Raw genomic sequence first — 21,962 nt, forward strand, 5'->3', positions numbered from 1 at the left:
CTTCCGGCTTTGAGTTTTCATCATGTCGCTTCCTGGATGAAGAACCTACAAGGGTGAGGGGCCAGGGTTGGGGGTGATGGAGAAGAGGATATAAAGGGGACTTAGGTAGGGGGTTCGCAGTGGCAGACTGTTGGGAAGCTCTGCTAGGATTCCTATTTCTATTCCTTCTGCCTCAGGCCTCCTTCCAGTCCTCTCGTCCAAATGTCTCTCGTTTCCAAGAGCCGAGACAGAGATAGCGAGATACAGAGACAGAGACGCCGAGGCACCAGCATCCCTCTCCCCGCTCTGTCCCGCCCCATCACTCTGACGGACATCCGCCATCAGCCAATGGTGCTCCCGATATCCCCCGGAAGGGCCAATGAGAGACAGAGGAGGGCGGAAGATTCCCCGCCCCCACTTCTAGGCTTGGTTGAGCCGTGCAGGTAGGTCCGGGGGCCGGGGGAGCTGCCGTTGGCACTAGTGCCCCGGGGGGTGGGGGCACGAGTCGGTAGGGGTGATGGTGGGGAAGGAGAGGCGACCCCGACTGCGGGAGCCCGAGGGGGTGGCCCGGCGGAGAGGCGGGGGGCCGACGGGCCCGGGGAGCGGGCGCCTCTGAGGCCCCTGGAAGCGACTGGGCTGGGGGAGCGGGGACGCGTGTGTGGGGCACAGGGACCCCCGCCCCGCGCCACCCGCAGGCCTGGGCCGCGGGCTGCCGGCGGAGGGGCCGGGGGCCTGGTGCTCGTGGGGCGGGCTGGGCTGGGCCCGGGGCCGGGGGCGCCGAGAGGAGCCCGGGGCGCCAGGCCGAGCCGAGGTGGGACGGACCGACACTGAGAGGAAGGGAAGCTGCATCCCGCGGGCCGCCCCCTCCTGAAGCGAGCCGGGGCAACGGCCGCAGGCTCCCCTACCCTGAGCCCACTCCCCTACTCGCCCCCTCCCTAACAATGGGTTTAGGGCAGAAGGAGTCGCCCTGCTGCGGGAAGGTGCCGGGAGTTGGGGTGGGGGTAGGTTTGGGACTAGGGTCCAAGGTGGGGGAGGGGTGAGAACTCGGGTTCTACCCTTTCTTTTCTCTCCTTGGCTTTTGCCATGGGGATCATGGAGGGGCTGTTAAACCCTCCTGAGACGGGTCAAGAGTCAAACTGAACCCCCCCCCCGCCCCCCAAATCCGATGAGCTGTAAGGAAAGTGATGCCAAGCCTTCGAAGCCGAAGTGACACACGCATCGCAAGAGCAAATCCACTCCTGAGGTTTTTATTTTTAATTTTTCTTAAAAATGAGGGTACTATGGTCTTTGGTTTTTTTTTCGAAATTTATCTTACAGAGGTGGGTGCTGTTATTTTTGTCCCTACTCGGGCAAGCCTCCATTTTAAGCGAAGCAGTAACTGGTTAAGCTGGAATTTTCATTCAGGCCTAGAACTTGAACAGGGATTCTGTAAGAGGTCATTTAATCCATCCTCCTGCCTTCAGACAAACTTGCCTCCCTCCATCCTCAAAATTAAGTTGTTTGGTCAGCTTTTAAAGGTCTCCAGGAAAGAAGAGAGTTTTATTTGTTTGCAGCACTCAGTCAAGAATGGATTTTATTTTTCACGTAGAATGGGCTCTGTAACTTAAAATTTAGGACAATCAGAATGATTGGAAATGTTTTAATTTATTAAGTAAAATTAAATGGGGCAAGGGTCTTTTTTATTTGATCAGTTTAAAAAATCACTTTTTAATAGTGTTAATGAAGTGGATAATCATTTTTTTAATCTGGGAAAAATGGTTTTGGTTTTCTAATTATTTGATAAGCAATTTTATGTTATCTAAAGTATGTGTTACACACTTAATCCAATTTTATGTAAAGTATATTTCTATTTCTGTATGGCGATACATATACTACACACATTTGCCCTTTTCCAAAGGGGATGTCATTTTCTACATCTTTTTAGGATGGTGAGGCAAATAGTAATTCAAATCTCTGTCCACATAGCTTAAACTATTTGCTTAGTCTTCATTATTTTTTAGTCTAAATGAAAGTCCTCTCTTTTAGGTGCCTTCCTGAAACAAAAAATTTTCCCACCTGCTTATACTTGGTGACTGAGGGATTACTAAGACTCTCTTGCTCATTTCTGAGTACTGTCTGAACTATTCCTGACACTATGAATGCTATTTGGATGCCTCTTAAGGTAAGATGTGGTTTAAAAATTTTTTTTTAATTAAAGGCATTTTGTTTCTTTTTCTTTAGAATTGAGGATTTTCTAATCTCGAATTTGCAATTCTTCAACTCTCTTACCTGACACTTCTTTCTCCTCAAAACTATTATGTTTGCTTCCTAGGACTGATTGATTACTCCTTACCTTGTATTGCTACTTATTGATTATTGGTGTTAAAATATTAATGAAGTTCTCAAATTTACTTCCATCATAATGATGCATTTATTTCTTAACATTAAATTATGACAACCCACATGGTTGTAAAATTCTGTTCCAGTCTCAGTAGGATGGATTGGCAATTCAGACAGCCAGGTCCACTTTCAAACAGGTACTTCAGTGTCATAGGTGCTAGGGCGTGTCCCACTCTTGCAAGTCTGTAGCTGATTCATGTGTTACAAAAGATGTGTCATTAGCTATTTGTTTACTCTGAAACTTCATTTAGTATGTTAGAAGTTTTATTATTTATTTAGTAGTTATGTGTACAGCTCTGAGAGTTTTCCTGCTACTCCTTAGTCCTTTGTATGCGAATTTACACTATTCTTCGCAACAGGTAGTACTTTGTGCCAAGTTTCATCCCACAGGATAAACCTATTTTGGGCAGTGTAGGCAAGTGATCTTTACATAAAAAAAGCTCTCGTTGATGTGGTGATTCTCCAGTCTCTTGGCTACTTCCAATTTCTTGTACATAGATAACCAAAAGACTCTCCATAGGGACTAAACAGAGGACAAAGCTTAAAGATACACGTAGGGAGGAAAATGGGTGGAAGGATGGGGAGAGAAAGATAAGGAGTGATGGAAGCCCTCCACCAGCTTCACCAGGTGGCAACAGGTTGTCTTACTTTGGAGCTAAATAAAATAAATCAAAAGTGTAGTTAAGATTGTTGTGTGGTAATCTGTCCTTGGAAGTCCACGTTAATGCAGTGATTAAATCAGAGATTGATGCAGTTAGTGTAAACTAGATATTTGAATTGTGGGAAATCTTTAGGTAAATGTAAACTGAGTTCTCATCTTCATGTATGTTCTGGATGCTATTGTTGGATAAGGAATGCTTATATTAGTATAAAGGATGCCAGAGTGACAGTTTTTCCAGCCACTGTCCTGTAGAACTGGAGGTGTTGCATAGGGAACCCACCCTGATGTCCTGAATCCATAGGAATTGGAGGACCTTGTACAGAAATATTTCTCTTTGGTACTGAGTGTTTAGTGCCAGGACCTCTGTTTTCTCTAGGAAGCAGGCAAAGGGGTATCAGTGGGTACTACTTCCCTAGAAACCCAGGGAACTGGGGATCAATATATTGGATTTTATTTCACAGTAACCTTGGCTTTAACTAATGTATTAGATCCATAAAAGCTTGGTTTGATATTTATATATATTTTATTTATATATATATATATATATATATATTCCACAGTGACCCCTAAACTTGCACCAAAGGCCTGTGGCATGCTAAGAATACAGAGTGCAGTCAGTACTCCACACTGTGTGTTACCACCTGTTAGCAGCTTAAGAGTATAGTTCTGTGGCTGCCTTAATTTAAACCTTTTATCAGCGGAAGACCTCTTCTGAGTCTAAACAAATTTTTTATTTGCCAACATTTTTCGTCTCCTTTTATGACTTAAAAAAAACTTAGAAACTGTAGTGTTTGATCTGGGCAGAGGGAAAAAGGGCACTTTTTGGGGTGAGGGAAAAGACAGCATTGAATTTGCAGGATGGAGAATAAAAAAGGGAGAGAGCTTTATTCTCTTTTTTTCTTGTGAATACCTTGAAATGTTTCTGAAATGTACCTTCAGATTACAGTACTTATTTTTAAGTAAAAAAAAAGTAGGCTAATTAAGATGTACGCTGTGGAGCCAAAATATTCATTTTCTATAGTTCTTACGCTTTGTTTCTGATTATCTTATTTCAGAATGACTCTGGTTCTATCAGGAGTTACTTAAATGTTAGACCCGCATATGTGCTGCTTTTGTTTCCATGCTTATGGAAAATAGTGCCAGTACTCACCCTTTTCAAGAACCAAAGTACCAAAGGAAACATAAATAACAGGAAAAATAACTCCAAACAAAAGCTCCTCAATTTAACGCACGCTTGTTAATTAGAAGTTCCCATGGAAATTATTTACCCCTTTCTCTTTCTGTCAGGGGTCGACAGCTTTCTTACTGCTAGTCATGACTAAGCAGTATCGGTGATGTTTGATGTTTCTAGGTCCAGTTGTCAGGGTTAGGGCATGGCTGAGATGGGAGAGGAACAGGGAGGAGGTGGAGAATTGGATGAGTTGGAGGAGAGAGCAGAGTGAAGGTGAGGAGGCACAGAGAAGAGATACATGGTCTTTGGTGTGTGGTCTGGTGCCACCGTCAGTTGTCTCAGAGAGCTCTTAGGGACTGCTGGTTGTCTTGTGTGCTAAACTGAACTAGGATGAATGCAAGAAAAAAGTATTCTTAACAAAAGGACATCATTAAAATATAATTCATTATGATATGGAAAGATCTCCAAGATACACAGTTAAGTGATAAAAGCAAGATGCAAAATAGTGTGTATGATATGTTAACCTTTGTGTTTTTTGAAAAAAAAAAAAGGAGAAAGGAAAATTTGTATTGGCTTGCTATAAATGCATAAGAAAACACTTTAGAAAAATAAACAAGAAAATGGTGACACTGGTTACCTGTTAAATCTAGGAACTGTGCAGGTAGAGGAGAGAGTGGGAAGGAGACTTCTCAACTATATTATATTTTTTTACGCTTTCTGATGTGTGTATCAAAATTGAGAAATTAAATATGAAAATTAAAAAAAATTAAAAAACAGTGTCTGAATCCTTGCATTTCTTTTTCTCCTGTGTCTGGAAGTCAGAGAAATGGCAAAGAACCACAGCTGAGAGAGCAGATAGCCCTTGAGCAGTGGTTGAAGGGATACATATACGAAGGGTACTGTAATATGGGACACAGATTCTCCAGGGATCTTGAAGAATTTTGAATTTATAGGTGTATATTTCTAGAATCGAATTGCAAGGGCAGGCACTAAAAAATTTCAATTACTCTTAAAGTTTTAGTAAAAAAAAGATTTTCATTGTTTATTCCCTCAAGTTGGCAATTAGCTACACTATCACATTCTTGCTTGTGTGATTTTAGGCAATTTCTTAATTTCTTGGAGGTTCAGGGTCCTCCTTTGTGCTGGAAATAATATTAACATTTATTTCAGAGGATCGTTGTGTACATTATATCTGCAAAGGTCATAGTGTCTGGCTTAGTGAACTACGACTGTTATTATAATAATTACACTAAATAATAGTTACTTATAGCTAATGGCTGTGGCTGATGTTGGGCAAATTTCTTAACCTCCTAGAGACTTGGTGTCCTCATCTGTGAAAAGGGTATAATTATAGTACCTAGATCCTAGGCTGGATTTTGTAGGGACTAAATGAGTTAGTTGATGTGAAGTGCTGAGGATAACACTTGGTATGTGCTCAGTAAACACGAGCTGCTAATTTTTCTTCATGACATCTGTTTGCTAGGGCTGCCGTACAAAGTGCCACAAACTAAGTGGCCTAAACAACAGATGTTTGTTGTCTCTCATCCCTGGAGGCTGGGAGTCCGAGGGCAGGCGCATGCTCCCTCTGAGGGAGCTGGGGCAGGATCTCTTGGAGGCCTCTCTTCTAGCGTCTGGTAGTTCCTTGGCTTGCGTCATCATAACTCCAGTCTTTACATAGTTCTCTCTGTACATGTGTCTTTTTTGTTCAGAATTTCTCCTTTTTAAAAGGACAGCAGTCATATTGGATTAAGGTCCTAAAGACCTCACTTTAACTTGAGTACCTCTGTAAAGACTCTTTCTCTAAGGTCACATTCTGAGGTACTAGGGGTTAGGAGTCCAAAATACCTTTTTTGGGGGGACACAATTCAGCCCATAACAATATCCATTAACCTTGTGAGCTGCACAGACTAATGTCACTCATTACAGGTGACCTTCAGTGTAGTACATAGGAGATGAAAATTTTGCTGCAAATTGGAACATGATTTCAAGAAGTAGATTATTTCTTTAGGCTTCTCATGCATTTATCTTTAACATATAGATTTTTGTTATTGAAACTTTAGATTCATATAAAATTGAACTTTAGAAGGTAAGGTTATTTTCTCTCTCTTTTTTTAAACTATCAGTAAAATTCTGACCTGAAAAATTACAGTCAAGAGTACAGTCTGTTCTCCATGTGTCCTGTGTGAAATTGGATGAAACTTTGGGATTTCCTTACTGGGTAAGAAGTAGGCCCGGGTATCTGTCTCTAGGGTGGAGAGCTAGAGATACTCAGCGATGTGGAATTAACACCTCCTTCCCTGTGTGAATAGAGAGACAATGTTTTATATTCAGCTACAGTATTTAGCTTCGTTTTGGGGGTAGGCAGTATGGCTCATTCCAGAAACAGCAAGAGCTTGAGGAAGTTCCTCCCTGGCCTGACTGATTTGGCCCGCCCTCTGCTTCTGTTCCCTTTCTATTTGCCTTTAGGGTAAAGTTCAACCTTTTTGACCCAGCATATAGACCCGTGGTGATCTGGCTGCTGCTGACCTGTTTTGTTTTGAAACCTTACCTTTTACCCCTGGCCTGTATGCACCTTTGTTTGATGGTTTCTTCTCCTGAAACTAGTGTGAAGACTTCAAAGAGTTATCATTTAGGTGAACATTTTCCCAAAAGGTATTGCATGCTTCTCTGCTTCCTTAAAAAAGCACCCTGAACAAAATTTTATCTTTTAATAGTAATCAAAATTACAGAAGACCAACACTGTACTCATCACTGCTGTCCTGTGCTGGAATGTGACGTACCTTTGGAGGCCATAAAATAAACCGTTAAAGGAGTAGTATGCGCATATTGCAGACTGCCCCGCAGTTCTCCGTATTCTTTTGTCTGTGATGATCACTTTCATGATCTCCTACCTCAGTATCAGGCTGTGACTGGCCGTGTTCCAGCGCGGCCTCTGGCAGTTCTCCCTTCTATTGTAATGCCTTCTTTCTGTGGTAGGTTACGATACCAGCAAACTAAGCTTTTATAAGTTATTTGCTAAGGTAGAGTAAATAGGTCCTTAATGATGGCTGGAGGGACTTTTCTATGGATAAAATACGTGAATAATGACAGTTTTTTGGCAGTCTGTTGCAAAATGATGTGGTTTTTGCCTGTGTGCATTTTATGGAGAGGAAGGGTCCATTGCTTTCATCAGATTTTCACGGTGATCTGGGACTGCTCTAGATAAATACGTGGTATGAAATTGCTTTGTTAGTTGTCCTAAGAGTCTAGTTCCCGGATTCCTTCTCCAGTTTCCCTATCCTGAAGTGCAGGAATCCATAGTACTGGGTAACAGTTTGGACTGTGGGAGGAAGGGCCTCTCGCCTGGGCCAGAGAGCGTGCTGACCAGGCTGAGGTGGAGCACCATGCTGGGGCTGGAGTCGGGGAGAAGAGTCAGGCTGTGAGTGGGAGAGCAGCTCTGGGCTTTGCTGGCTGGTTTGCTCCAGAGGACAAAGGGAGTAGCCATTGTAAGTTCTTGACTTGAAGGAATTGAAAAATATTACTTTTTTATTCTGAACAGTCTAGTGATTTGGTTTTGCTAGATTTTTTTCTTGCTTAAAAATTATCTTGTGAAGTGTGTACAACCTAAATCATAATTTAATGAAACAGTGAGATAAGAGTGAAAACAGGGGTAAAAGAATCAAAAAGTATAAATTCATATTGTAATTTCAAAAGCCTCTTGCTGTGGGGGCTTCTTCAGAAGTTAAACAGCTGCCTTGTTCACCGAGGGAGTCTCTCTCCCCCAGTGACTTTGCTGCTTAGGTTGTGGAGGACGGAGCCACTCAGGGAAGAGACTCTTGGGGTCCATCCCTGTCCTTGTCTTTGTCTCTTCTCATACTACGCCACCCCTCTGGTCTTGAGCTAATTTCTTCCTCCTTGTAGGGACCTCTGGCTGTCATTTATCCCTTTTCCCATCCAGTTTTCACCCTTTCATGCCCTGTTGACTCGTGCCCCTCAGCTTATAAACACACTCAAGTCTCTTTCACTTTTTAAAAACACAAAACCCTTAAACTGCAACCATTGGTCCCTTTGTTAGTGAAGTATTTGTCTAGCTTCTACCTACGTGTTCCACTGTACCTGTCTGACAGTGTCATCCCTGTGACCAAATTCAGAGTATCCCTTTCTGCCCTTATCTTCTGAGGCCTCCTTGTGGTCTCTGACGCTGGCGGTGTTCTCCCTGGCTGTGGTGGGGGTGGTCCTTCCTGGCCTCTTGTCTTCATTTCTGAGAGGCGTTGTAGAGTCATGATACAGAACATGGACTCTGGAGCGAGACTCCTAGAATTAGATTTCAACTCTGCCACTTCCCATGTGCCTCTCCCTGTACCTCAGCCACCTCACCTGAAAAATGGGAAAAATAATAAAGTAATAAAAATAATGGCACTTACCTTATGAGACTGTTATGAGGAGGAGGTGAGTTAATAATGAAAAGCACAGAGATGAGTGTGTGGCACACAGTAGAGTACGAGTGGTGAGAGTCCCGGCTTTCTGTCATCGCTGTCGTCCCTGGCTGCTGCTTCTCAGTTTTCTTTGCTGACTTTTTTCCTCTTTCAATGTTTGCCTTACCTTGGCCTCCTTTCCTCTTACTGTTGCAGTTCCTGGCTGATATCTTAGATGAGTTTTTATGTCTCAGTTGGCATCCATATACTGATGATTTGCAAATGTGTTTTTCCCACCTCTAAGTGGTCTTCTGATCTCCAGTCCCATGCACACAGCTGCCTCCTGGACATCAAAATGACCTCATCATGTACTTCCCCAAGTCCAGCCTCTTCCTGTCTTCATGACCCAGTGATTGGTCCCATTGCCCACCCAGTCACTCAGGCCAGGATTCCTTCTTGTGGCACATGAGTCACCATGTTCTTGAGATCCTAGCCCATCCCCACTTCTCCCTTCTGAGTTCACACTTTCACCACCCTTTGCCTGTGTGACCTTCAGTCACTTTCTGATCATTCTCCTCAACTGCCTTCTGACTTCCAAGTTGCTGCCCAGTTGGTCCTTGTGTAATGCAGATCTCATCATATGACCATATGTCTCCTTCTCCATGGCTTACCTGGCTTTTGAGGTAAGGTTCAAATGCTTTTGCCAAGCATCCAGATCATCTCCCCCACTCCTTCCTGAGCTCTCTCTCCTCAGTGCTGAGCTGCTCACCTTTCCTTCTGTGCACCTGTTGCTCCTTTGCAGTTGCCACTGTTTAAAGTGGCCTCCTGCCCTGCTCTAGAAACGAACCTCTCCTAGTTCTTTAATAAGATTGAAGTGTGACAACAACAGTAACTGACACCACAGCTTCCTGTGTACCAGGCTTTGCCTTTAAGTGTGTGTGGGTCCTTGGCACTTCTACTGTACAGTGACTGCAGGTTTGCTTCTCCACCCAGCTGGTCTCTGAGAGTGGGAGCTGTGTCCTGTCTTTCATCATCACTGCTTGCCACATGATGGCACTTAGTGAATGTAGATTGAATGAATGGTCTAGGGACTGCATTGCCAGCCTGTGAGGTGCTTCTTTAGGAGGGTGTCAGCAGAAAAGCTGAACTAGTCACTTCCATTGACTAGTCTTGGCCTTAGCCTTTAGAACTGTAGGAGCCAGTCAGTTCAGTGTGAGTGCTTTGTAGCTTTGGAATAAGATTTACAAAGAGGATTTTCTTTGTTTTTTGTTTTTGTAATTTTCCATTGAATGATGAAGGGCGTATGTGTTTTTATTATTTTTGCTTTTGAATAAGAGAACCAGTGGGCTAACAACCCAGTGTCGTCTGGCAACTAGAATGTTTTCACATTATTAGAACAAGATAGAAATGAATTTTAGGCTTGTAATGTTCCATCCAGATAGTAATTTGGCAGTGAACTGATAGTATTTTAAACATTTTTTTGTGAAATTATTAAATGTTAGTGATCAAGTGTCTCTCTCTCCTTCTCCATCACAGCTCTGTTAAGTATAAGTTTAGACACATAATGTTTTATCTCTTATCACCTTGTATAGATTGTTTGTAGCAACATTCCGGAAAATAGCAAGTTTATAATTGTAGTCTACAGGTTACCTTTATCCAGGTCTTGATCATGGTAGTAACTTTTTGGCCAGCAGGGGGAGCTGAAGCTACTGATAATGTGATTACATCCCAGCTGGTTTTCAGTTTGTCACTGCCAAAAGAAAGTAAAAAACCTTACTGACAAAGATCATGATTAGACTTCACAAAGAAGAAATGCAAATAACCAACAGGCATATAAGAAACATTTTTTATTGTGGTAAGTAATTAAAGGAATGCAGATTAAAATAATATACTATTTTTTTAAACCTATCAAATTGGCAGTTGGAATGTGCTGTCAAACAGTGAGGGAGCAGTCTCCAAAACTGCCAGTGGAAGTGTGCATTGGGCCCAATTTTCCTGGAAGGTATTTTGGAAACATATATCAAAAAACCTAAAGATGTCCTTTAACTCAGTAGTTCCACTTCTAGTAATTTATCTTAAGGGGGAAAATAGAAATATACGCAGGAAGATTTGTAAACAAAGATACTCATTGCAGCATTATTTACACTAGTGAGAACTGAGAATAAACTTGAATGAACAGCAAGATTAGTGGGTAAGTTATGGCATATTAAGGGTGAATGACTATACAGCCATAAAACAGTATCTTTGAAGAACTTTTAATGTCTTAGAATGTTGAGTATATGATAAATGAAAAATTCAGAATATAGAGCTATGTAAGGAGGATTCTAAATATATAAAAGATAAAGTATATATATATATATATATATGTATATATATTTTAAGAATTATATAACACACAAGGAACAATGCAAGAGTTAGGGGCACTGACCCCCATGCAGTCTACTGATTTTCTAAAATCTGCGTACAGCTTTACAGTAGGTCCTCTGTATCTGCAGTTCCACATCCAGGGATTCAACCAAGCGTTGCGTAGTATGTACTTATTGGAAAAAAATCCAGCCCAGGTGTACGTGCACTCATTCAAACCCGTGTTGTTCAAGGGTTAACTGTACATACGTAGATAAAAGAATGGAAGGAACTATACCAACAAGCCTTACTGAGTCTTTTAGGGGGTTCTCAGCCAATTGTCCTGTCTCAGTTGGCACCAAGGTGAGGTGAGGCATTTATCTTACAAGATTTTAACCTCAGAAACGTAAGGCCTTCCCTCAGATGTCACTTTCATCCTGTAGGACCCTGGAATGGACTTAATATACTTAAATTTATGTACTTCTGGAGTATTCTTAATCCTAATACCTCTTGATAAGACATTCTACAACTTTCTTCTTATCTTTTGTGGGAAAAAAGTCCAATTTTTTCAAGTTTAACAGTTCAATATATTGTACCAAGATTTGGTGAATAAATTAGTATTTACTATATTGGTACATTTTCTTATTTTGATCATAGTGCCCCTTGGCTTTCATGTTTCTCAGTTGAAGATGTTTGATTTTAAAATGTAATCTCCAGTGAAATCTCCTTCAGGCTCTTAGTCATTCCATTTACACTTCTCTGGATCTTTGTCAGTGTTGTTTTGCCTTTCTGGATTTATGATAACCAATCATAACTGCATTTCAGATACGGCTAAATTGTGATTTGTTAGAAGGATAGGAAAATAAGTTCTATTCACAGTCTTTCCCCTGTTGTTGCTGATAGAATTTGCAATCCACCCTCCCTTCGTTTGCAAAGATCACATTGTCTTTTAGGCAACATTCTGTAATTTTTCAAAAATTTCTTTTTTGACTAGAAGCCATGCATCCTTAAGCTACAACTTAGATTTTGTTCCTGTGAATACCTTGCCTTTCATTTGTCCATGCTTCATGCTGTAATTCCTGCCGTTCTTCTACCTGCAGTGTTGTAGGCGCTTGTATCTCAGTAGGCTCTTAGAGGTAATTCACTAGCTCTTTCAGTTAGTTCTGGTCTGGTGAATCATTTTTCAGTTGGGTCTGGTCTGGTGGTTAGAAAGCTTGGCCTTATGTTGAGTTGAAATGCGCCCCTCTGCAATTTCCAGTTTGGGCCTAGACCAACTTTAGTTTCTCTTGCGCTGCACAGCCCTTCAGATATTTAGACAACTTTCATTTTTGCAAAGTCTTCTCTAAACTGAAAATAAATCCTAGTTTTTGCAAATGTTTCTCATTTAATACACTTAAAAATCCTTTGCACCCTTCAGTTCCCTTACTTTTCCAACTCTGTGTAGTATTTCACTGTTAGGACACTCATCACTCCATCTGCAAAATGGAGAATTCTCTGTGAATCTTTCATATAATTTATTAAAATATTAAACATAACATTTCCAAAACATTACCTAACATCAGTCTTCTGCTTATCCTTCTTCCTATGGGGAAGTGCCTCAGCATCCATCCACCCTTAATTCCCATGTCTCACGCTCCATCTAAACCTGCCTCCTTAGTGCAGTGGGCAATGTGTCAGTCTCGTAAATCACACCCCATCTACAGTAAATACTCTCCATTTTGTGGTCACTCAGGTTCTTCAAAAATAGCCCTTTATTTAGAATCTTATCAAAACTTTTATAAAAGCTTAAATAAATTATGTTCACATACCTTCTCCCCAGAGAATTTGGGTAGACCAGTGCAGTGTGGTTTCCCCTTTTAGAAGCTGTGTTGTCTTTTTCTCAGAAGGTTATTCATGTTGACATGTCTTCTTATTTCATCCTCTATTAGAGATTTGCTGGTTTGGCCAATTTGCAGCTCACAGCCATAGAGGCCTTCTCTTAAATAGATGGGAGTTGTATTGATGGCATGTTTTTGTTCAGCAAATATTTATTGAGTGCCTAAATATGCCAGGAGTTGAGCAAGGGGTTCAGTAAATGTTGTTGATAAGGGAAGCAGATCTGAATTCCAGCTTCCTGAGTCTTTCTGGAGGGCACGCCTCTTGTATGACTGTCAGCCAGTAGGTTCTTCCCTGAAATTTTATAATTTTATATGTAAATTCTTTTAAATGCAGAGAATACTTTGAGACTCCATGACTACCTAACATCTTGGTTTCTTTTTTTTTTTTTTTTTTTTTTACTTTTTCAAATGGAGGTACTGGGAACCGAACCAAGTACCTCTGGCATGCTCAGCCTGCACTCCACCAACTGAACTATACTGCACCCCCATGACTACCTGACATCTGATGTATTAGTTGGGAGGCATCTTGTTTATTTAACGATGAATTTGATTCACTGTAAGTGATTTATATGCTTTAAAGAGTAATTTAGAAATAAGTTTATTCCACGTATCTTCTTCAGTAAATACTGAAGCAAATCAGTTAGGCCTGTCAGCTGTCTTGCTTTTTCCACTGGTTTATACCTTATTTATCAAGTCATCCATCAAGTCTTTAGTCAGCATCTGGCTTTTTATATATTTAAACCACCTCTTTGTGGCTTTGCATTTTTTTTCCAAGGCTTTAATTGTTATTTTGCCTACATAGGCCTTAGTGCTCCTGATCAGCTACAATTTAGAGTATTTTATTGCTTTTCCTCATTTTTTTGTCTCTTGAGAAAAGTTGTTTTCCTCCTCCTCTTCCCCCCCTTGCCACTCTCCCACCCCCACACCCACTTAGCGGTTTAAGCATTTTGGTTGAGCATCTGACTTTTTTGATCTCTTGCGGCCATTAGTTTTAAAGTCCATCTCTGTGCTTCGTATTACACATTTGCTTTTTAAGCATAATTTAAATTTTATCTAACCAAAGTCTAGATTTTCTTTTCTAAAATTAGATAGCCATATAATACATTTTTAGTTTTTCCTGACTCTACAGAATGTTTGTTAAGCATGTTTTTTATCTCTATAACTAGTGGGTTATATGTTAGTTTCTGATTGTAATTTCTATTATAGTTCTGTTATATGTGTATGCCTTAGTAGGTTCTAATCTTTTTTTGAGAAAGCATTTATTGTGTCATTTAAATTTTTATAACAATTCTCTCCCAAAGTTTTGTGTTGTTAAACACAGATTGTTGAACCACATATCATTGTTATTATTGTAATTTTAAGGGTTCTGAATCATTGAGCTTTACAGTTGAAAAGAAACCTTGATTTAAATCAGTCAAGCTCTCTTGTTTTCTGCATGAGGGAACTGAGAACAGTGAAGTCATTTGCCCAAAGTCACTAGCTGCTTGGTGGTAGAAGTAGAACTTGAATACCAGTGCAGCATTGATTATATCAGTCTGTTCATTCCTGGAGATTATACTTGTCTGCTAATCACATCTATACTGGACCATATACAAACAAAAAACAGTTGTTGATTTGTGGGAGAAAAATAAAATAATCAATCTGGCTTAGAAATGAGTAGAGTGATCAGCGTATTCTTTCCTATTCAACACATAGTCTTCCTCTCAGATCCTGTATTTGTGGATCAGGACATTTTCTTTACGCTCTGGGTAGAACTGGGGATGATAATGCCAAGTTTTTTCTCTTTGAATTACACTTCTACAGAAGCCTTGCAACCATCTGTTATAATAATCTTTGGGCAGATTTTGTTTAAGCTTTTGAAATAATAATACATTCCAGTCCTGTCTCACTGAAGATAACCCTTCTAGTAATAGGATTTTGTGCTCTTTAAACTCTTCACTCACTTACTGATGTCCTAGTTTGTATCATTCCTGTAGATGACTGATTTTTATCCGTGACATGTTGTGGCCTCCTCATTTCATTTTTACATAGAGTAATTTAGAGTAACGAGTTTGATGAGAACCTAATTTTTGCTTATGTATTTGCAAGAGTAACATGAAGGCATATTAGTGCTCTGAGGTAATCTTTCAAGGGGAAATAAATGGCAGAATTAAAGCTTGCCTTCTTCTCCTGATGTTTTTATAAGTAGTTCAACTTTTTTTTTTTTTTTTTTTTGCAAAATGAAAGTCTTGTTTTGGCTTCATCCTGTTGTTATTTTACAGCTTTACTGATATACATTTCACATATCATAAAATATACCCGTTTAAATCATACTTTTTTTTTTAGTGTATTCACAGTTGTTCATCCATCACCACAAACTAATTTTAGAACATTTTCAACACTCCAAAAAGAAACCCTACATCTATAAGTAGTCACTCTGTATTATCCTTTTGTCTCCTGGCCCCTGGCAACCACTAATCTAGTTTCTGTCTCTATGATTTGCCTGTGTTGGACATTTCATTTAAGTGGAATCATACAGTTTGGGCCCTTTTGTGACTAGTTTCTTTCACTTAGCATGCTTTCAAGGTTCACCTGTGTTGTAGCGTTCCTTTTATGGCTGAATAATAGTCCATTGCATGGATATACCCCATTTTGCTTATCTGTTAATCAGGTGATGGACATTTGGGTTGTTTACATATTTTGGCTATTATTAATAATGCTGTTGTAGACATTCTTGTACAAGTTTTTGTTTAGACACTTCTTTTCAGTTCTCTTGGGTATATACCTAAGAGTAGAATTGCTAGGTTATATGGTAACTATTTAACTTTTTGAGGAACCACCAAACTGTTTTCCAAAACAGCTACACCATTTTACATTTCCACCAGCAGTGTGTGAGGGTTCCAGTTTCTCCCTGTCCTTGTCAACACTTGTAACTGTCATTTTAGTTACATGCTAGTGGGTGTAAAGTGGTATCTCACTGTGGTTTTGAGTTAATTTTTTTGATAACTATTAATGACGAGATCTTTTTCATATGCTTGTTAGCCATTTGTGTCTCTTTGGAGAAAGGTCTATTTCTGTCAAATTCTTTGCCATGTTAAAAACTGAATTGTCTTTTTATTGTTGAATTCTAAGAGTTCTTTGTGTATTCTGGATTCAAGTCCTTTTTCATATGTGATTTTCAAATAGTTTCTCTCTCAGGTTGTTTTCACTTTCTTGATGGAGTCCTTTAATGCACAACATTTTATACTTTTTATGAAGTTCAATCTGCCTGTTTTTCTTGTCACTTATGCTTTTGCTGCCATGTCTGAAAACCATTGCCTAACCCAAGATAATGAAGATTTACTCTCGTTTTCTTCTAGGAATTTTATGGATTTAACTGTTACATTTAGGTCTGTGATCCATTTTGAGTTAATTTTTGTGTACAGTGTGAGGTAGGGGTCCAGCTTTATTTTACTGCATGTGAATATCCAGTTGTCCCAATACCTTTGCTGAAAAGACTATCTAGTCCCCACCTCCACCTCATCTGCCTCCCATTGAATTGTTTTGGCACTCTTGTCAAAAATCAATTGACTGTAAATGTGAGGGTTTACTTCTGGACTCTTCATCCATATTCCATTGATCTATATGTCTGTCCTCATGCAAGTACCATACTGTCTTGATTTCTATAACCTTCAGTCTGGTTTTCAAATCAGGAAGTATGAGTCCTTCAACTTTGTTCTTCCTTTTCAGGATTGTGTTGAACTGAATCTGTAGATCAATTTAAAGAGTATTGCCATCTTAATGTTAAATCTTCTGATCCATGAACATGGGATATCTTCACTTAATTAGTACTTCTTTCACTTCTTATGATAATTTTTATAGTTTTCAGAGTGTGTTTTATACTTCCTTTGTTAAATTTATTTCTAAGTATTTTATTCTTTTTGATGCTATGATAAATTGAATTTTCTTCATTTCATATTGTTTGCTAGTGTATCAAAATACAATTGATATTTATTTGTATAGTGATCGTGTATTCTGTAACATTGATGGATATGTTTATTAGCTCTTATAGTTTATTTGTGGATTCCTCAGTATTTTCTACATACAAGGTTATATCATGTACATAGTGATCGTGTATTCTGTAACATTGATGGATATGTTTATTAGCTCTTATAGTTTATTTGTGGATTCCTCAGTATTTTCTACATACAAGGTTATATCATGTACAAGTAGAAGTAGTTTTACTTCTTCCTTTGTAACCTGAAAGCTTTTAATTTCTTTTTCTTGCCTAATGCCCTGGCTGGAATGTCTAGTACAATATTGAATAGAAGTGGTGGGAGCAGACATCCTTGTTTTGTTCCTGATTTTTAGGGATTTTGTTTCTGATTTTTCTCCACTAAGTATGATGTTAGCTGTGGGTTTTTCATAGATAGCTTTTGTCAGGTTAAGGAAATTTCATTTAATTTCTGTGTGGTTTTTTTTTTTTTATCATAAAAGGGTGTTGGAGTTTGTCAGATGCTTTTTCTGCATCAATCGAGATGATTATGTGGTTTATTTTTGTATCCTTTATTAATATGATGTATTACATTAATTGACTTTCAGATATCAAACAAACATTGAATCCCTAGTATTAATCACACTAAGTGAAGGTGTACAATCCTTTTTATATGTTGCTGGGTTCATTTGCTAGTCTTTTGTTGAGGATTTTTACATCTATGTCCATAAGTAATATTGGTCTGTAGTTTTGTATGAAGTCTTTGATTTTGGTATCAGGGTAGTAACAGTCTTATCAAATGAGTTGAGATGTGTTCTGACTTTATCTTGAAGTAATTTTGGTTTAGTTTTGGACATTCATTTAGTGATAGCAAATTCTAATTGCCTAATTACTGAATGAAGTTACTATAACTAATGTTTAAGAAGTGATGTGTTATTGAACTTATGGCATTCAGAAGAAACCTAGAAGCCTCCCTCCAGCACAATAGCAAATATTTGAGAATAAAAGGCAGATGCAAAATTAAATACAATTGAATTAAGTCACAAATTTTCTTTTTCTCCACCTTTTCCTTATCTTGAGACATTTAGAGTAGAGGTTCCAAGTCTAGCACTTCAGATCCTTGTCTCCTACTTGGTTCCCTTAACCTCTTGTCTTGGTTTTATTTTGAAGTAGTTGTTACTTCATTCTGGTTATGCCATAAATAACACCTAATTTTAACATTCTTGGGGTGGTCTATGCAAGTTTCCCAAAAAGGCCAGAAGAGAGTTGAATTGGAAGCATAAAGCTCTAAAATTTTGCTAATTGTTCTCTTCCTACTTTTTCTTCTTCTTCTTTTTTTTTTTTGGGGGGGGGGCTAGGGGAGGGAGGTAATTAGGTTTATTTACTTATTTTTAGAGGAGTTCCTGGGGATTGAACCCAGGACCTTGTGCATGCTAAGCATGTGCTCTACCACTTGAGCTATACCCTCCCCACTCTTCCTACTTCTTAACTTTTAATTATTCACCATTTAAAATAGCAGTGAATAGAAGGAGTTTTTCTTGTCTACCACATAGCTTATGATGGTGACTTAGTATTTTTTTTCAGAGGTACTACAGTGGTTAGCATCCAACAAACACTCAGCAAGTGTTTATGAGTGAATGGGAATTAATGATAGGGCTTTAAGGGGTTATCTAGTTTTCTTGAAAATCAAAGAAAATCATTCAAGGCAAGAATACAAGTATTACCATTGTCATGTTATAAAAATTTAATGCCCTAGCCTAAATGTTACCAGCAAGATCACGTTTTGATATGGCCACCATAGAAATTTTAGGGAAGTGTTAGTAGTTTTCCCCCTCCCTTACACAGAAGGATTTTTTCTTTATACCACAAAAGATACAGTTTCATTAGGCTTTTTGTTATTGTTGCCGTTCTGCCAATTGAAGCTAGTTCATTTGAGACCAGTTTTGTTAGATAAATTTGTTTATTTGATTGTGGGAATTAATTTGGAATACGGCTGAAAATATGGAATATTGTGTTCTGTTATTTTTGTCAGTCTAATTCAGAAATGAAAAAAGATTGCTGTTAGGAAAATTATGTATGACTTCTTGGTAAATGAGTGACAGAGATAAGACAGGGACTTTAGCATTTCCTGAATTCCAGTCATGTTCTCTCAGTAGCTTATGGCCTCATTTATAATACTGTACTCACCATGATTTTTACATTAGTTGTTTTTCAGGTTTCACCGTCTGTGTAAAAGGACTATGTTCAGGAGTTTTTGGTGTGCAGATTTATCTATAAATGATCTAAAGCAGTGCTTCTCCAATTTTTCCTTTAAAGTGCTCTTAGGGATTGTCCAGAGCAACTTGTAACAAAAAGGGCATTTCTTTGAAAACTTCTTTATCTTGAAAAAATGGGAATTTTGCATTTTGTTTCATAATATATTTGTGTTTATTTTACAAAAGTGTATCTGATTTTACTATAATCTTTGAGTAAATTGACACTCTAGCAAGGTCTCTCCTGTTTGTTGAGTGGCTTCACTTACTCCCTAGTCCATAGCTGTATGCTCCAGACTGCACATGAGAACAGTTCAAGAATCCAGGAATCAGTGGATTAAAAAGTAATGTTCCTTTCCATGAATGGTGTGTCTCTCCATTGGAGGGAACAGGTAGGGTGTGCTGTCTCCATAATCCCTAGGTTTGCTCTGCATCTTAATTTTGGACTCAACAACTGATTTAAAAAAAATTTTAAATGCCTTTTGCCTTGTGTACTTGCTGCCTCCTTTTCTCTTTGAACTACACACCCCACCCCTCAGGTCTCTTTCCCACCCTTTACAACTTGGCCGCTCATAGCTGCCTTGAAGTTATTCTGCATGTTTATCTTTATGTATCATTTGGAAAAGAAGCCAGACAGTTGCTTGGTAAATTTTGAGCCTATTCTGACATTGCTGTCTGATACAATGTTTAGGTCCTAGGCAGATCACTTCATTTGACATTGCCTCATCTGCAAAATCAGTTTATTAGAACACTCCTCCTGTTATGTTTGGTCAGTTAACTTTTTTGGTTAATTCTAATTATTTGAAAGTTTAAAAATGTTCTATATGAAAGTTCAAAGCATTATAATTAATTAAAATCCACCTAAATAATCAGCTTATTTAATCAGTAGTTTTTTTTGTTTGTTTAACTCCTTGAGAAAATTTATTAAAATAGTCACATAAAGTTCTGCTTAAACTGCATTCACTTGAAGTCAGTGCTTCTGTAGCTACTTTGAAATCTGGGACTGCAGAGGAGAAAATCATCAACCTTGGATGTTAGATCTTAGCATCACTAGTGGCCTGGGAGAACCTGACTTATTTCCTTAGGTGATACAGTTGTATTCAGTTGGATTTTAGTACTATCATCTTCATTATCCCCAAATAAATTATTTCTAGATTTAGGAGTGCTTTCAGTGTTAACTTGTAACTTTATTGTTCTTATTACTAACACTGTTAAATCACGAGGCTGTCCAAGATTAGTTTTCTTCTCAATGAGTTATTGAGTCTCACTTCTATGGTGAGATGGTAAGATAACACCTTTGTGTAAATTCCAGAGGCTATATCTTTAGTATGAGGAAGGAAAATTATCTTCTTTTTAGGAGAGATTGAAACTAAGGAATGCCATGCATTCTTACAATACTTTGCCATTGACAAGTTTTTCAAATGCCTTAGGTTGTTCAATCTTATTGCAAGTTTGTTGCTACTGGACTGAGTATGTAAGAATATATGTTATTTTGAATTAGTTGAGACCTACATCTAATGAAAAAAAAAAATCTTGATCTCTGAGCTTTATAGTCATTGTAATCAGTGTGAGGATTTTCTCTTACTTACCTTTGGCCAAATCTTGATACTTGTGAAACTGAATTGGTGGTATTGTTCAGGTTTGATACCTTTGTCGTGTTTGCACTTCTTATGTGCAAGGTGAGTAGCATGTTCCTGTTGGGAGGATATAACTCTGGAAGGCAAGTGTTGCGGTGTGAAAAGTGAGAATTGGAGACTGACACCCTGATCCCAGCATGTATTTCAGCTTTGGCTTTGTGCAGTCCTCTGTTTTCTCTTGGCCTCATTTTCTCTCTAATAAAATCTGAATGTTGAATTAGATGGCCTTCCATATTCCTTCTACCATCCAAAATTGTTTGATTTAAATAAACTTCCTAATTTTGTTTCAGTTTATTCTGACTTTCTACTTAATATTTAGCTAGTTAAATATTGACATGAGAGTATGCACCAATTTCAGCTTAAAGATGTTTCTTTCATGATATAATTTTAGTACTGTCTTGATGTGTTCGTTTCTGTGATATCTGGACTAGGTTCCTGGGATGCAGTGGTAAATAACAAAAACTGGGTCCCTGTCCTTTTGAAACTAAATGGCTTAGGCTTTAGGACTTTCTCCTGAATTATTATAATTTCTTTTTTTTGTACAAAACAAAATAATCCCTTGTTCTTTTGCAATAGTTGGGACATATGAAGTACTGACTTTGTGATGGAATATTATGCTTAGGAAATTTTGGCTTGTTAGAAGATATATGGTGAGGAAGTTAGAGAATGCCTTTTTGGACTATGTTTACTGTATAGACGAGTAATAAATCAGAAGTTGGAATAAGCATAGTTCCTACCTTTAAGGGCTTTCAGGCCAGCTTCAGGAGGCAAGACTGGTATATGAAAACCTCAGAAGAATTACAAAGAGCATTTAATCAAGAGCAAGGTAATATAGTGCCAATTATCTACATTATTGTTACTATTTTTATTATTATTGTTTTTGCTATTATTTTTATTATTATTATTATTATTTTTATTATTACTGTTTCCTTGAAGGAAAAATTGGAGGTGGATTAGGGGAGAGGAATGAATAAGGAATGATGGTCCCCTTTTTCTAGGCAGTAAGAACACAAAGACATGGAGACATGGATAAGTACAGAGTTGTGTATAGGAAAGAAAGGCTTTTTTATATAAGGTTATATAAACTATGACAATATAAATAATCATAAAGTAACAATGCAAATAGTGTAAGATGTGAGAAAATAATCAGTATGTTTTTGACTTCAGGAATAGGAAATCTAACTCAAATTGGCTTAAACAATAATGTTTGTTACATTGGTCTCATGTAGCTGGAAGTCTGGAAGTCTTGGAGATGTCAGGATTGATATAATCATTCAGTGCTGTCACCAAGGACCAAGGTTCTTGCCAACTCTCTGT

At 38.6% G+C, this 21,962-nt stretch overlaps 1 protein-coding gene across 2 annotated transcripts in view; it reads left to right on the top strand.

Moving 5' to 3' along the window:
- The first annotated feature begins 403 nt into the window (after nucleotides 1-403).
- The window catches only part of KANSL1 (KAT8 regulatory NSL complex subunit 1), a 164,315-nt gene continuing 142,756 nt past the window's right edge, over nucleotides 404-21,962 (top strand). Inside the window, exons 1-2 of one of the 2 annotated variants that reach the window (XM_032457169.1) lie at nucleotides 404-422; nucleotides 2,005-2,140. The gene's annotated coding sequence lies outside the window, so the exon portion shown is untranslated. Of the gene's footprint in view, nucleotides 423-1,084; nucleotides 1,223-2,004; nucleotides 2,141-21,962 lie in introns of those variants that run through there. The other variant, XM_014552989.2, reaches the window with a different exon arrangement.

Source organism: Camelus ferus, chromosome 16, assembly GCF_009834535.1.
Source record: "Camelus ferus isolate YT-003-E chromosome 16, BCGSAC_Cfer_1.0, whole genome shotgun sequence".
Lineage (NCBI taxonomy): Eukaryota > Metazoa > Chordata > Mammalia > Artiodactyla > Camelidae > Camelus > Camelus ferus.